Below are 17,560 nucleotides of genomic sequence, written 5' to 3' on the forward strand. Positions count from 1 at the left end.
TGTGTTTAATTGTAATATATTGATAGAATATGTTACAAAACACAAAATAGGCAAGAAAAATTATACATTAAAGCCGAATTTCATAAAATGCAGCAAAGACAAATAAACGGCCCGTGCCGATTGTGACGTACATATTTTCCTACAATAACCGAAGCATTCGTCTTTGTATTTGGATTGGAGTTAGTGTTCGTGTGTCGTATGAATGAATAGATATCGTTGCAGGAATTCAAATAAACCGTTAAACTAAGTTTAGATTCACATCGTACATGTATGATATACATTCTGGTGAATTCGGCTGTACAGCCGTTTTCAATTTCAGAATTAAATATCTGGCTTATTTCGCATTTTTCGACACATGTTCTTCCTAACTTTTATTTTAATTTATATTGAAATATATATATATAATACGTTTTTGACACATTTTATATAAATTCATAAATATTTGACAAACTCGTATATACCCGCTTTAATGGCATTTTATTTTTCTTGCAGTTGATTACATAATTACAAGTGCCCTATGTTTCACTAGTGTACATAATCCTGATTGGCTGTAGTATATCATTTGACTGGGCTTTAATATTCAATGAAGCGAGTTGCCTCTACGAAGCGCACGAGGAAATCAAGCGTGGGACTACTTGGATTAATTATGCCATGTGCGACATGTACACAGTCGAAACTGCGTATTGGAAAAGGAGGCGCTTACTAAATTCATGCACGAATAAATCCCAAATTATATTGTCTTTTAGCCAAACCATTGAAAACGTATGCACATGCAGACTGATATTGTTATTACATGTATAAGAATTTAAACGCTCTTTCTTTCGCTTCATCGATGTAAGTAGGTTAGTTTTGGTATTAAATTCGGCTTTATGCAAATTAGTTCCTCACCAAAAAACATATACATTTTCAACTGGAGACAACTAAACATCTTACATTTAAAAGACCGAAAAGCGCGTTCAAGATAACACTGCAATAGTTGCAGTGAAGTATCAATCAGATACTATAATGGTGAGCATTACAATCCAATTCAATAAAAACTTTATTCAGATTTAACAAAAGTTGAGCTTCAAATCTTCGCATAGAAGCTGATAATTTAAATAATAAGTCTCTTATTCTAAATATAAAATTTAAAAAGATTATTCATAAAACAACATAACAGCTGAGTTTTAAACTGTTCTTCGGTATTTATTCAGAAAAAGTAAAACAAATGAAAACAAAGTTAAGGACATATCACTTTCTGAAATGGTCAGAAGTGGATGGGATAATGTAATTGCTTGTATTAACATTCTATTATGAAGTTTGGAACAATGTGAACAATTAAAATAACATATACTTCAGTGATGCATGAACCAGTTCTAATGAAATCTTTCAAAAAGAGTCAATAATAACATGTTTTCACCTTATGAACCACTTTCTTCTTGGGCTTTGGAAGTCATTTTTTTCTTGTTTTGTTCATAAATCAATTGACACCTGCTGGAACCTACACTACTGTAGAAGATAATGTTAGAGAAAGGATACTTTTGAGCATGAAAAAAATGTAAACAACTAGAGTCAAAAAATAGTACACTTGAAAAAGTATGGTGGGCCAGAAATGATAATTTTAAAAACATTATATGAAAGATACATGCATATTGAAAACATGTTAATTAAATCCCTTTAATTTTATAGCGTATATTAGTACTATAAAGATAATGATAATTGTTAAAGTGATATTTTACACTGTTTCCAAAAGTTGCAATCAAATTTATATTTGTCATTCTGGTCAACCATACTTTTTCCAACTATTTTTAGACTCAATTTGTTTACATTTTTCTTACAAAAAAAAGATTTTTTTTCAGTGTTTCTAGTATGTTATTTTTAATCATACTTCAACATTATCTTCTACAGTAGTGTAGGTTCCAGCTGGTGTCAATGGATTTATGTACAAAAAAAAAGAAAATAAGGACTTACAACGCCCAAGATAAAAGTGGTTTATAAGGTGAAAACATGTGATTATTTACTCTTTTTGAAAGATTTCATTACAACTGGTTCATGTATCATTTAAGTATATGTTATTTTAGTTCTGCATATTGTTCCAAATTTAATATAGAATGCTAATATGAGGAATTATTATTTGACATTACTTCAACCACTTCTGACTATTTAAGAAAGTGATATCTCCTTAAACAACAAAACACGTAACACAAACAAGAGGGCAAAGAGGCCCTAGGTCGCTCACCTGAGGGAATGATATGAAAAGAAAGACGAGTTAAACTCGTGTGCAAATAATTAAGAACATTTATATGACAAAGGCTGACTTCAATAAGTGAAGGGTTGTGCCTTTTCTCAATTATTTTTTAAAACTCATTTGATGGGTTTGCAGACAATAACATGCAGTTATTACAAAATCCTTTGATGCATAGTTAATGAATGACCTAATAATGAATCAAATTTGTGACCTTTGACCTCAATGTGTCACCTTGACCTTAGACCCTAGGATTATGGGTATTGAATGTGAACACAACCAGATGATTAAGATTAACTATGGCAAGTTTCATGCCTCTGACTCATGTGTTAATGGAGATAAAGCTCTAAGCTTATATTAAAAAGCATTGTTTTCAAGATATAAAGGACCATAATTCCATTATTAACAGATGGTGTACAATGCCGTTTGGCGTGCATCATCCTCTTATCCATATATATACCCATACCACGTTTCAATAAAATCCGCCACAGCACTTCAAAGGTATGGCTCCGGACACAAAAGTGCCGGAAAGACGGACGGATGGACAACGCCAAAACAATATCCCTCCGCCTATGGCGGGGGATAACAAAATCAAGATTAACAACAGACATATCATGTTTTAACTTAAAAAAGTGTCCCTCAATTTGGTTTATCTGAAAGAACTGAACAAAAGTGTCACTATCTATGTAAAAGCCATACAGCACTAGTGTATGGATGAATCGTACTGAAAGTACTTAAGTAAGCTCAATAGAAAATTTGCGATAAAAACTGAACTAAAAATGAGCAAAAATAAACATAACAATATAGCACAATAAAAACTGAACTAAAATGTTATTTCACAGTAAGCCGATATAAACTAATCCGGCATGACCATATTATTTGGGCACCATATACGCTTCCATAATTTTTAAACAACGACCTTTGTCCACATAAATTATATCGACTCCTTCAGTTATATCGCCATGTCAACATTATGTTACTCGCAAGTCATCAAGATATATGCCAGTCATACAGTAAACAACACAGAAATAGATAAATTTACAATACGGCTAAAGGTTAAAATATCGGTAGAGATTTAGGCTCTTATGTCAACATGCGAGTTGTTTAAGTCTTGACAACTTATCTTAGGCCTAAATTAAAATTGAGTTTGTTTGCCCTTTACCGACCGACCCACTTTTTACCCCCCGACCCAAAAAATTTTATTGCGATTTCTGAAAACTTATTTTTTTTATTTTCGTTTTTTTCGACGATGACAAAAGAGCCGAAAGCAATATTTATTCATGCGCGTATTTATATCCCTGTCTATTATTATTGCCCCTGACCGATCTAGGTCGCTCCGATGGTTGGAATTTCATACGCCCCAGAATAGACAGTAATGCAAGCGTCTATAACCAGCATCGCGATCGGCGGTGTTCCGTGAAAATGGCCGAACGACATCATACTTAACCATTGGTTCGCGAAAGTAGTCGGACATATACGAGTTTACGTTCGTTGTACACATGTTGTTAACGTGATCCAAGATGGCCGACAATTAAAAGAAATAACGATGCTCAGCGAGAACAAATAACTATCGAATTTACGACGGACATCATATAATTAGTATCGATTAATGAAAAGAGCGTGTCATTCTACGATTGAGCATAGGTTTTAGATACAAATAAAACTCTCTTTTTTTTGCAAATGTATGAACTGAATGTCACAGAACAAGTGATGAAGTGTTTGAAAATTGGAATGCAGTCTACTCGCAAAGAAAAATACATCTAACAGTTACAGGATTTTTTTTGTCGAAAATGCAAAATAAAAGACAAACATGATTTGATTTATATGCAAGTGGATCTGTGTTTAATCAGATTCATGTGCATATTCTGCTTTATTATGTTTGCCACACTGAACAGTTTACTGTAATGGCATGTTAGTGAAATGGATATGTAAAGGTAAACTTATTTAATTTATTAATGTCTCTTAGCTAAATACATCGACAACACTCAAGTATATATGTTAAAAGCGTTAGTATATCCACAAACTGAAACTAACACCCACTGTCCTACAGTGGGACTAACCACCCTCTCCCCCGTTGTGCCTACACCGAAAGGTCCTGCAACGTACCTATCCAGATCCAGAATTTATTTCCCCAAATCAAGTTTTCATGCTTATGTTAGTTGCAATAATACAAATCCCAGCTATTGACCCTTTGAGCTGTACGTATGTACTCATAAAAGCTCAGAGCATTCAAGAAGAAATAATGCTTTATAATAATGTTCAGTTTGCACTTTTATGAATTTACTTTTCCATGCTGAGACTATGCACTAACCGGTCAAACACTTAAAATTGAGGGCTGTAAAAACTTCAACAGGCCTGTGAATTGTTTCTCCTGGTAGGCAAGTCTGGCCTGTAAAATGTGATGGTCTTTCGCCACGTCTGAATTTTTCCATTAAAGGCTTTGGGCTGTCTTTCTACACTCCTTCAATGCTTGTTGCATGCTAATTAAGCCCAATTTAAGGGAAAGGTTTAAGTTATAAATAAAAGCTGTCTGGCTGTTAAATAATTACAAATGCATTTGAGCAATTAAAATCATATAATGAACAAATATTTGATGTAATAAATAACACACAAGCATGCATTTGATATTAATATATGCAAGAAACAGCAAACAAGATAATGTTAAGCTACATAGGGCTTCGTTCACTGCAACAGTGCTTTAATAAAAGTGTTTTAAATATTCATAGACTATTAGTGTATTAAAAATATAATTTCTCAAATAAAATAAAATAATTTTCCTACCTACCTACCCACCTGTAAAATTTAGGGTCGGTAAAGGGCAAACCAACAATATTTTAATTGTGGCCTTATCTCGAAAAATCATTATAATTTTAGGCGTCATGCTCTTTTGAAAATGATTTGCCATTGTAGTTATAGTCGACACGATGGGTTATTTTTCGCGACATGACACCTTTTTCATATCATGCCGTCATAGAATGTTGAGATCATCACAGTATCAGGGTGTACCATATACGTTTCCATACTCAATGGTCACGTTCCTTCGCTTCATGCTTTATTTTGATGTATGAATACGTTTATTTGATTGATATAATTTTAGACGCATATTTGTGATTAATTTTGTAATAAGTGGAAGCTTCGGCTGGTCTTTGAACTGATTTAACCACCCTTGCTTTGCATTGACCATTCAAATGCGATACTCCCAGTTTTAATCAGTGTATGCTTATAGTTGGTGTTCTGTTGTAAAAGTAGTAGATACGAAAAATAATTTATCGCCTGAAAGTTTTTGTATGTTGATTGTTTGCTATATTCTATACACAAAGAAGGAAAATAATTGGATCACATTTTCCAAGGAACGCTTGGCGTAGCTTAAAGTTTTGAAAGAAAATCCGGAAATTCCAAGAATTTTTTCTTAACATGCAAGTGCTTAAACGCGGAATCAAGACAACTTGACAAACAATTATTGCATTATGATGTGGCCATCATGGTGTAATTCTTACGCATCTAAATTACTACGGAGCGTATATGGTACACCCCAATAATATGGTCATGCCGGATTAATTTATATCGACTTACTGTGAAATAACATGGTATGTTGACATAGTTTTATTGCTTTTTCTCACTTAATTTTACTCGCCATAAAGACATTAAGTTTAAGTCTCGACGTAAATGTTTCCGGCTTTTCCCGAAAAAAATATTTGGTCGACGTAACCTTAGTCGACAAATCAACATAATTTTTGGCGTCATGCTCTTGTGAAAATGATTTGCCATCATAGTTTTAGTTGACACGATGAGTTATATTTACGCCATGACATTTACGCCGTCATAGAATATGGTACACACCAATAATATGGTCATGCCGGATTAGTTTATATCGACTAACTGTAAAATAACATAGTCTGTCGTCATAGTTTTGTAGGTTTTTCCTTCTTAATTTTACTCGCCATGACGACCTTAAGTCAAAGTCTCGACATAAATTTTTCCGGCTTTTCCCGATAAATTAATTGGTCGACATGATATAAGTCGACAAATCAACATAATTTTTGGCGTCATGCTCCTGTGAAAATCACTTGCCATCATAGTTTTAGTCGACACGATGAGTTATTTTTTACGCCATGACACCTTTTTCATATCATGCCGTCATAGAATGTTGACATCATCACAGCATCAGGGTGTACCATATTAAACCTATTGAAATAGTATGGAAACGTATATGGTACACCCTGATACTGTGATGATGTCAACATTCTATGACGGCATGATATGAAAAAGATGTCATGTCGTCAAAAATAACTCATCATGTCGACTAAAACAACGATGGCAAGTCATTTTCAAAAGAGCATGACGCCTAAAATTATGTTGATTTGTCGATATAAGATATGTTGTCAAGACGTAAACAATCCTCATGTTGGAATAAGAGCCTAAATCTCTGACAATATTTTATCCTTTAGCCGTTTTGTAAATTTAACTATTTCTGTGTTGTTTACTGTATGACGGCATATATCTTGATGACTTGCAACTAACAAAATGTTGACGTGGCGATATAATTTATGTGGACAAATGGTGTTGTTTAAAAATTATGGAATCGCATATGGTACCCAAATTATATGGTCATGCCGGATTAGTTTATATCGACTTACTGTGAAATAACATGGTATGTCGTCATAGTTTTGGGTTTCAAAATCTGTGTTAGGGTTTCAAAAAATGCTCATAACTTCTATGTCACTTCAGATATAACCTCATATTTGGTAAGCATGTGTATATGGACAAAACCTTACCATACGCACACAATGTTTGATCCCTTTACCTTGACCTTGAACTTAGGGTCCGCGTTTAGGTTTCAAAATCAGCGTTCACGTTTCGAAAAATGCTCATAACTTTTATCAAAGCATTTTTCGGGGGCATATGTCATTTTATGGAGACAGCTCTTCTTTATTCAACTTTAACCATTTCTATAACTCTCAAAACATTTGAATAAAAGTACAAAACACTGTTATTCATGTCAATGTAATCATTCTGATTCGATGAGTTATTGCCCATAATTTTGTATGTCTGCACTCAGCAGTCACTAATTGAATTTGTGTAAAAAAATATAGAAGTACCAAGATGCGCGTACGGTCACATATGTATATATGTAAATGCATACGTACGTACGTACGTACTAATTGAATTTGTAGTAAAAAAAATAGAAGTACCAAGATGCGCGTACGGTCACATATGTATATATGTAAATAGGTACGTGTACGTACGTACATACATACATACGCATGCATGCATGTACGCACGCACGCACGCGCGCGCACGCACGCACTCACACACACACACACACACACACACACACACACACACACACACACACACACACACACACACACACACACACACACACACACACACACACACACACACACACACACACACACACACACACACACACACACACACACACACACACAGACACACACACACACACACACACACACACACACACACACACACATACTTGTAAAACCTTCCAACCGGGGAAATGTGTTCTAAACCTACCAACCGGGGACCACCATTTCCACATATTCTAGAAAGCTGAAAGTGATAAAGAACAGACAAGTTTCGAACCTAAAATACGATTTTGACATAAAAATTATGATAAATAGGGTAATAAATCAAAGACAATTTTACATGCACAACGGGGAATTATGTGCGTACGAAATGAGGAACTGCGATGTGTGCCAACTGGGGAACGGTGTATACCAACAGGGGTACTAAGTGCGTACCAACTGTGGAACTTCAATGTGTACCAACAGGGAAATGGTGTATACCAACAGGGGAACTAAGTGCGCTCCAACTGTGGCACTTCAATGTGTTCCAACTGGGTACTATGTGCGTACCAACCGTGGAACTTTTATGTGTGCCAACAGGGGAATTGTGTTAACCAAGAGAGAAACTTAAGCGCGCTATCACAGTGGAACTTCAATAATGTCCAACGGGTAATTTGCGTTTACCAACAGGAGTAATTGTGTGTAACGTGGCGTGCACGTTCATGGATAATATTTAAGTTAGTACAAAAATTGAAAAGAATATGTATGAAACAATATTTAAATTAAATATGTTTATCATATGACCTTATATAAGTTATACAAAAATGCCTTATTTGATTGACTCAAATATTATTCACATCAAAATAAGCATAAGAGACAAAACGCAAATCAAGCAATACATTTATGACTTCATTAGCTATAAGCCGACTACAAGCATGCAAGTGCTGCATTATACCATAACAATCATGGTGCAATTAATCAACAAATGAATACAATTCGTTCTTAAAACTAAACAAATAATGTTATTTTTTTCAGACCACGCTATTTGTCAAACCGAATGAAGAAAAGGGGGAGGCGGCTTATTTGTTTAATTCCCTTTTTTCATCAGAAAAAAGCATTCACGATTTTCACGTACTATGAAGTTTTTTATCCTTAAAGTAGAACTGCCCATATGCATGTAGATTGAGTAGTGTAAATTTACTTTGTCCTTACTCTGACATTATAAAATAACTCATGCATTTAATCCCCTGAAACAGGTAAACATCAGATAATTCATTCACACGCATGGCAACTTCCACTTTACTTAAATTGTCTTATATACATTTATTGCATTTTCAAAAATAATAAAATCTGTAACTTTAAACAATCATGAACGTTTCACAACGAATGTGGCGAGGCCTGAGAAACTAAATAGTTTAGTTAACTAGCAAAACGACTTGATAACAATGCATTTTGATGCGCCAGTGACTAAGTCTACGGCGGTAGGTCAATCTGAACAATGATCAGTATTTATTCTTATAATATATGTATTCCAATTCTACAACTGTGATACCATTACACATGTGCTGTATTAAAAAAATACAGTATGTATGCACTTGTTTGAGTAGAGAATGCCAAAAACGGGTTAACGTTAATAATGAACTTACATTTAATTCTACCTGTCGAAATAACAGATTATATTTTAAGGAAAATAGTCACTGGCAATCGCTTTGTTTTCCCTTGCAAACCAAACACCTTTTTTAAGATTTGAATTCACGTATTTTGTTCAAACTACCTTTATGTAAACCAACTTATGTACCTTATTTTTGCATAAAATATAATAGAAAGAGTGTATTTTAAGCACTGAAAAGTTATGCCGATGCGTCATCCATATATTATTTGTTGAAAACAATATAAAAGTTATAATTAATGTTGTTATACACGTATAATCACCGCTGACTTTGACAGCATTATCATTATATAAAAACACTAATAATTAAATATGAACCAAAGCAAACACTTATCAAACACGTAGTTTAATATTATTTTAAATCACTTACATTATAGTATATATACTTACTGGGAGTGCACATGTGGATCAATTGTTAGACCCTTGTTGGTGCCAACTTGAAAATAATATGTACCAACAGGAAAATTATAACAGTGTGACTAAATTCTGAATATACAGCACCAACTCGAACAAGATCAATTTCGCATACATGTCAAAACACTTAATTACATTCAAGATGGCATATAACAAGGTTAACATAATGATTAATCACTTAAAACAACCGACATTATAGCATCATATCGCAAAGTGTATAAACATGATTAATTATTAGCTTTGTGCATGCATTTACATATCACATATACATATATGTTTCAAATATGTTTTGTTCTAGGTAATCTACAGCTTGTTCAAGTGTGTGTATATGAAGAGTATTCAAAAAAACAAGTAAATAGCTTGTGTTAGAATGCATAAAAGAGGTCAGTCGCAAACGCGATAAATTGTTTTAACAATATCTTAGTCTGGGAAATGGGTATGTTAATTGATCTTTAACCATAAATGAGACAAAAACATAACTCAATCTGGCATCTTAGTATTTTTCATCGTCGTTGAATTATAAACTTCAATTAAAAACATGGGAAAAAATGCATAACTCCTCGCGAATTTTTGTAGATCAAGCAATTTTGATATGAAAAACATATAAACATACCAATTATATACACAAAGCAAATATGTGAATTGATAGCTAATGTGAATATCTACACGCAAAACAAATGAACAAAAATCTGTGTAGGAAATTATTGTAATATTTAACAACTATTTAATCAATTCTAGTGCGATATTTACGCAATAATTTACATTTTGGTAAATGTTTACTTTAAAATAACTATTAAGTACTCAACTGCAAGTCAGACACCTGTCATTCAAAACAAATTTTGTAAAATTGACAAAATATTCATTTGTATTCTTCATATTGTAGCAGTAGTTTAGCAGTAGTTTTTTATGTTATTTACATTTATCTTATTACATCTAAAAGTGTTTGTTTGTTATGCTTGAACAAAATGTTTGTTTCAATTTATCCGACTGAATTTTTTTGTGCCTTCTCTGAACGTTTAGCCTTCTAGATTGATTTTTTATCATGTTTGCTATATTCATTCATATTCACCAAGTTTAGGGTAAAAGATAACTTGTAAAGTGAGTAACTCGTAGAAACTCGTAATAGAAAGTACAAAGAAACACTCTTTGGCCGAACTATATACCAATCCTAATTTGTTCGGCGATATGATTATGAACAAATATCGTTTTTGACTGAACCGTATTAATAAAACATTCAAATACAATAAGCACACATATATCGTTTTCGAAAAGAGTATATAGAACAAGAAAACACACAAAAAACATGTGACAACTTCATCCTTTAACGTATTCTCCTAAACGTGCATTATATGTGTAATATTTTTTTTAAGTTAAAAGTCCCCGTCGCTTTTTTGTTTCAATTAAATTTCTGCAAGAGTCTTTGACATTTTTCCAACTTCTGTTGTGAAGGTCATTCTCACTTTCAAAACATGCAAGTATTTCTTTTTTCCCTGGTAATTTACCCATTATCAAAAAACGATCTAAGTGTCTGTGAACAGCTCCTTTTTCGTTTTCACTCAATTGCTTTTTGGCTGTTTGTTTTGTTCTCCTGGTATTTGAAGTACCCTTTTCTGTACATGGATAATAAAACACCATATGACGTCGCTAACTGCCATGTGTAAGATATTCATATTAAATATATATACTTCAGTACAATTTTTCATAGCAAAATTACGACAAAAGCGTCCAGGTACTTACGGCACCTGATAATGTCATCGATGTCACACGACAAATTTGGAAACATTATTTTTCCTAATGAATCAAACAATTACTTTTTTAAAGATTGGCTGACGTAGCATGTCATAACATATACCAGGTTGTTCCAAACATGTTATCAAAGTTCGAAAAAGTATAAAATGAATATTTTTTACAGATACTAATAAGACAAAATGAATGCACGGTTAAATGAAAGGTATTGTACTTCTCTGGACAAATGTGTTGGAAGAAAAAAGAATTGGTGAACGGACTGTGGTTCACGGTAAATCCTGTATGTATTGTGCGGTGGTGGGTATAAAATGAACTATCTTTTCTTACCCATGTCAGAATGTATCGTATAGTAAAATATCGAGTAGACGCTATTGTTTTTTTGTCGTTAAGATAAAATATCAACCAATGTCCATATGTAACACGCAAGTTAAATTTCCTAATGTCTCAGAGTTTCATACACAGTAATTGGCAGCGTATAAGTCTTATACTGAAAATTAAAATTAATGATATCACACTTCTTGGATAAGCGATAATTAACGTTTTTGTGATTATGATGAAGTCGATGTTTATAGACTACAGTGGTTAATAAACATGCTCACCAGTTTTATTGACAGTTGTAAATTCTAAATTCTTTGTGTATATGAAGATTGTGATAGACAAGTAGTTCATAGTCACTACAACTGGTAAACAATATTTTATTCTTTTAAAATTCGCATAACGTGTGCTATAACATGTTAATATAATGATCATCGACGTACGTGTTCTGTTAAGCTCATATACCAATTAGCATTACCCGGAATAAATATTGGCACAATATAATTTAAGGCAAAATTACGCCCATTTCACTGAAGACTAAACCAAACCAGAAAATACCCCTTAGTAGCTTCGACATAGTGAAATATTACAAACCGTCTCATCGACTTCTTTCGTGTGTACGGATGTTGTTTGTCCTGGTTCCTGGCTGTCCGTAGATATAGTAGTCATTGTGTTGCCTATTCAAAACAACAATAAAAAATGGTATAACACATAATTTAGTCAGAGTTAAAAAGTTCGTTATTCATGAAACCATTTAGTACAACACATTGGCATTAATTCCTTGTACAACAATTACAATAATTTCATGATGGTCATAATATGATTTTAGGCATGTGTAGTAATAACAAAATCAATGTGAAAAACACCCTTTTTTGTTCCGTACATTTCTGAAAATGCAAAAAACAAATACACATTATCAGACAGAACGCATTTCAAGTAGAGCTTGACGACGTTCAATGATAAACCATTTTAATTCACGGCTAAAAGGTATTTAACCAGAAAATACGCCTTAGTAGCTTCGACCTTGCGAAATATTACAAACCGTCTAATTGACTTCTTCCGTGTGTATGGATGTTGTTTGTCCTGGTTCCTGGCTGTCCGTAGATCTAGTAGCCATTGTGTTGCCTATTCAAAACAACATTAAAAATTGGTATTACACATAATCTAGTCAGTGTTAGAAAGTCCGTTAGTTATGAAACCATTAAGTACAACGCATTTGTATTAATGCATGTGTAGTAATAACAAAACACTGTGAAACATACCCATTTTTTGCTTCGTGCCTTTCTGACAATTCAAATAACAAATACACATTATCAGACAGACCGCATTAAAGTAGAGCTTGACGATGTTCATTGATTAAACATTTTAATTCACGGCAAAAAGATATTTGAATATCTGTATTTAAAATGAATAACTAATGAATGAACATGAATGTAATCATAAAACAGATTGGCTATATTTATAAAATTAATAATTCAAAAGACATTTAAAGCTAATTTAAAATGTGATAAATATCAGTGATAAATCCATCACAGATGACATCTTTACAATAGAATGTACCTTTCTCCATGGAAGTGTTGGTACTCCATAATCATATCGGAGTTCCTCGCCAATTGCAATGTCTCTGTCGGCGAAAGTGCATAGGTGGGGAGTTTGGTTGACTTCAACTATTTTCATTACACAAATTTGTTTTGCGTCTCCATTTTCGGCATCATTTATCATTTGACCCTCATGAAATATATCGTTGGTAGCGTCAATGCTGAATAAGACATTAAAATAAACACTTCTGGTGCTTTAAACTAAAATAACGCGCATGCCATATTTAATTATTATGGTGAAACAACTAAAGATAATTCTTCTTCTAATGGCGTGAATTAAACGTTTGATGTGCAAAGTAAAGATAATTTGTAGTTACCATCAAGATTTGTCTCTGTATTTAAAAAAGTAAATGAAGCTGTCATGACCCTCCTTTTCATACTCCTTTTCTAATTGCCGTTTTGCTCGTGTTATCAGATCCCCTTTGTATTCGAGAAGAGAGTCTCCGTTTTTTAAAAGGCTTAGTGGCGAAGACTCCTTCGCCTGAAATATTTATATTTGTAGACATTTTATATTTATTATCATTTTGGTCATATAATTGAAGGCGCCAATAATGTTTCATTCATAAATAATCAATAAATCTTTATGCTACTTCCATACTTCTGCCCAGTATTAAGTAACCCAATAGTCCATGTTTGGTTTCTTCTTTTTAATGGAAAGGGGCTACGATGTTCTTTTATAATTGCTAAACGACTTTAAACATAACCATGTACACAAATATTTGTACCTATGACATCATTGACGGTTTTTACTTCAAAACCTGGTGGATCAACGTAATTCTGGCAGTACGTTCTTGCGAGATCAAGGGGACTTGGACCCTTTTGGCTACTAAATGTTAAAATGGAAATGTCAATGGGAACAACAACAAGAGCTGTCAGAAAACAGCGCGCTCGACTATTCAAGTGCTTGACAGTATAAAGTAAGCCACCATGGGTAAATTGTTCATATTCAATAAGGTCAATGTACTATAGTCATATTCTAACTGGAAGAGGACCATAACTGAAACATATTGATCCTATGTCAATGTCATGTAACTTGTGGATATGTGACTATGTCGTAATAAATAAGTTTAAACCAAACATATTGATCGCTTATGTTTTAAAGAAGTGGTATATTATAGACGATTCTGAGTTCAGGTTTCCACAAAACATATGTATTGAACATTTGTAAAGACATAAAACAAACTAATAAGATTGTATTTCAAGTTTGATAGCAATAGCTTGGGTGGGATGGTTGGACGGTCTTAAGAAAAAACGAATTGCTTTTTTTAACATGTTAAAAAAATAAGGAAAACAAAAACTTTTTTTTTTGGGGGGGGGGGGGGAGGATTTCTAGGGTGGGGCGTGTGGGATGGTTTGGGTGAAGTCCATTGTGGTGTTTCAGGTAAGTGTTGTTTTGTCAAAGTATGAATCAAATCTGATCCTAAATAAAGAAGTTATGGCAATTTAATCAAAATTTATTAATTTGACCTTCAGATTCAATGTCAAAGGTCAAGGTAAAAATCAACTTGCCAGGTGCAGTATCCTCATGATAGTAAGAAGGTATTTGAAGTTTGAAAGCAATAGCCTTGATACTTTAGAAGTAAAGTCGATTTTAACACAAAATTTAACAAAATATTCAAAGTTACTAAGTGGAAGAAGGGCCATAATTCTTACAAAATGCTTGTTACAGTTGTCTGCTCTTGTTTATAGATTGGGGTCATGTTGGTCAAGAAGTATGCAAAATATGAAAGCAGCATGTCAAGGGACAATTAAAATATTTGAGGGGGTACGCAAATTTAAACAAATAATTATTATTAATATGCATATTCTAAGTGGAAAAAGGGGCCATAATTCTTACAAAATGTTGTTTACAGTAGCCTGCTCTTGTTTATAGATTGGGGTCCTGTTGGTTAAGAAGTATGCAAAATATGAAAGCAATATGTCAAGGGACAAAGAAAATATTAAAGGTGGTACGCAAACTTTAACATAGAATAACCAATAATATGCATATTCTAAGTGAAAAAAGGGGCCATAATTCTTACAAAATGCTTTCTACAGTTGTCTGCTCTTGTTTATAGATTGGGGTCATGTTGGTAAAGAAGTATGCAAAATATGAAACCTTATGTCAAAGGACAAAGAAAACATTTGAGGCGTTACGCACACTTTAATAAAGATTTATCAATAATATGCATATTCTAAGTGGAAAAGGGGCCATAATTCTTACAAAATGCTTGTTACAGTTGTCTGCTCTTGTTTATCGATTGGTGTTATGTTGGTAAAGAAATATGCAAAATATAAAAGCAATATGTCAAGGGACATAGAAAGTATTTGCGGTGGTATGTAAACTTTAACAAAGATTTATCAATAATAGGCATATTTTAAGTGGGAAAAGGGGCCATAATTCTTACAAAATGCTTGTTACAGTTGTCTGCTCTTGTTTATAGATTGGGGTCATGTTGGTAAAGAAGTATGCTAAATATAAAAGCAATATGTCAAGGGACATAGACAATATTTGAGGTGGTACGCAAACTTAAACATTCCAACGCTCACGCTGACGCTCACGCTAACGCCGACGCCGGAGTGAGTAGGATAGCTCCACTATATATATATATATATCTAACGAAAAACTGCCTAGAGCTCTACTTTGTTTAACGTAATTTATAAAATATATTCGTGAAATATGTACCGTAAAACAAGCTTTGTAATCAAATGATATTTATATAAATCGATCTTTAGAATTCGTCTTCCAGTATTACTTTAACGTTTACATAAAAACGCTTTGTAATAGTAATTGAAAGTTGTAAACATAATTAAAAATCTTACCTTAGTTTAATGCGTTTGTTCGCTCGAAACTCCATTTTTCCAACTTACTTTCACTAAATGATATAAATACCGAGTGTATGCTTTTTAAACAGCGCAACCGGGGAACTGTTATTAGCCTGGATACACACTCGATTGTAATTTAGTCAAGATTTGTGTATATTTTGTGCATGCCACAAACCCACTAATCGGGGAAGGCGTTGGATTTCTAATATAAATTGACAGTTTGGTATTCCATACACGTAGATTAGAGATTTTCGCCTAAAACCATCCGGGGAATTCCCCGGTTGGTAGGTGTTCCCCGGTTTGTTGGTGTGTATTCATACGATTTTCCCCGGTTGGTAGGTTTTACAAACTCACACACACACACACACACACACACACACACACACACCCACCCCCACACACACACACACACACACACACACACACACACACATACACACACACACACACACACACACACACACACACACACACACACACACACACACACACACACACACACACACACACACACACACACACACACACACACACACACACACACACACACACACACACACACACACACACACACACACACACACACACACACACACAGACACACACAGACACACACAGACACACACACACACACACACACACACACACACACACGCAAACACATACATACATACATACATACATACATACATACATACATACATACATACATACATACATACATACATACATACATACATACATACATACATACATACATACATACATACATACATACATACATACATACATACATACATACATACATACATACTATTGGTCCTTTCAATGCCTATGTAACCAAATTGGCTGCCCAGTGTTTAGCTCACATAAGTGCTCATGGTGATATTTGATCGACCTGTGTCCGTCGTGAAACTTTGCCTTGTGAACACTAGAGACCGCATTTCTTGTCCGATCTTCATGAATCTTTGTCAGGGCATTTATTCAAATTATACCTCAACCGAGTTCTAAACTGGTCATATGGGGTCGGAAACAAGGTCACTTGGTCAAAAAATAAAGACCTTGTGAATACTCTAGAACTCACTTTTACTTTGCCAAAATGTTTGTGTAAATGATATGTCGCTTCTTGAGTTCGAAAATGGTTCTGGTCGGTTGAAAAACATGGCCGCCAGGGGGCGGGGTAGTTTTCCGGACATGGCTATAAAGTTACATTGTAAGTCACATATTTCCCTATCATGAAACTTAGTCAGAATATTGGTTTTATTGATTTCATGGACGAGTTCGAAAATGGTCAAGATCGGTGGGAAAATATGGCTTTTAGGGGGTGGGGCAGTTTTCTCTATATGTATAGTTTGTTTGAAACTGGTTCTGGCTTTCAAAAAACATGGCCACCGTGGGGTCATTTTCCATATATTTTATGTAGTAAAAGAAGCTTGTGAACACCCTTAAAGATACTTTTTTTGCAAATCATTATGAA

General features: G+C 33.9%; 1 long non-coding RNA gene across 1 annotated transcript; it reads right to left on the bottom strand.

Annotated features, from left to right (window-relative positions):
* Positions 1-12,741: 12,741 nt before the first annotated feature.
* LOC127875141 (uncharacterized) lies at positions 12,742-16,246 on the bottom strand. The gene is made up of 5 exons (XR_008047306.1): positions 16,081-16,246; positions 14,004-14,104; positions 13,596-13,759; positions 13,241-13,439; positions 12,742-12,805 (listed from the first exon to the last, which is right to left on the bottom strand). It is a non-coding gene; the product is annotated as an uncharacterized LOC127875141 (long non-coding RNA).
* Positions 16,247-17,560: the final 1,314 nt, after the last annotated feature.

Source organism: Dreissena polymorpha, chromosome 3 (genome assembly GCF_020536995.1).
Source record: "Dreissena polymorpha isolate Duluth1 chromosome 3, UMN_Dpol_1.0, whole genome shotgun sequence".
In the NCBI taxonomy this organism is placed as follows: Eukaryota; Metazoa; Mollusca; class Bivalvia; order Myida; family Dreissenidae; genus Dreissena; species Dreissena polymorpha.